This window comes from Mirounga leonina, unplaced genomic scaffold (genome assembly GCF_011800145.1).
Source record: "Mirounga leonina isolate KUSES-001 unplaced genomic scaffold, KU_Mleo_1.0 Mir_101609, whole genome shotgun sequence".
Taxonomy (NCBI): domain Eukaryota; kingdom Metazoa; phylum Chordata; class Mammalia; order Carnivora; family Phocidae; genus Mirounga; species Mirounga leonina.
The window spans coordinates 345428-346230 of record NW_023270164.1 but is presented as its reverse complement, the minus strand read 5'-3'; positions in this window follow the sequence as shown (position 1 = coordinate 346230).

The window sequence follows — 803 nt, the reverse complement described above, 5'->3', positions numbered from 1 at the left end:
TATTCTATTAATTATCAACTCATTAGCAACTAATTTTATATTGGCCATATTTGCATTTTACTGGTGAAAAAAGTGAACTGAAACAAACTCTTAGGCTATGAGATTAAAGTCAGTGTCTATTGCAATCATTCAGCATACAGCACAAAGCTGGACATTTATTAAATCCTAAATACTTACTGATTATATATATGGTGTGTTCATGCCATTCTAACTCAGTGTTCTCTAGCTGTATTTGTGAATTCCATGGATCTGTTCTTGTGTTTACATCTAAATTAAAAATTGCTAGAACCATTTTCAGGATCATCTTGATTTCTTCATAGCTCAATACAGCCACACAAACTCCATGTCCACATTTGCATGTGTGCTCTGAATCATGTTGAATGTGACTTCTGTATGACTAGCATATCCTAGTGTAAAAATGACAACTGTCCCATGTCCACCTTTATGGTCATGTTGACTTGTTTTACCAACTGCAAAGGCTAAAACTTCCTTTTAAAGTGATGACTGGGAAATGCACAATAGTTTAATAGAATGGAACTTCAGCACCTTCAGTTATTGAAGTTATTGAGACTTTTAATACTTCATGAAATAAGCTACATCAGAATAAAGTATCACCTTATTTTATACAAGTTAATAAAAAAAGAACACGGACAGACAATATTTAAGTGATGACTTCCACAAACTGAAAGCAAATGTCAATCATTTCAGTAAAGAAGAGTTGTCAAGAACTGAGATGATGAATGTATATCAGGGCATAGAGGCATGGCACACTCAAAAGAAAACTTGCATCTTGGCAACTAAAT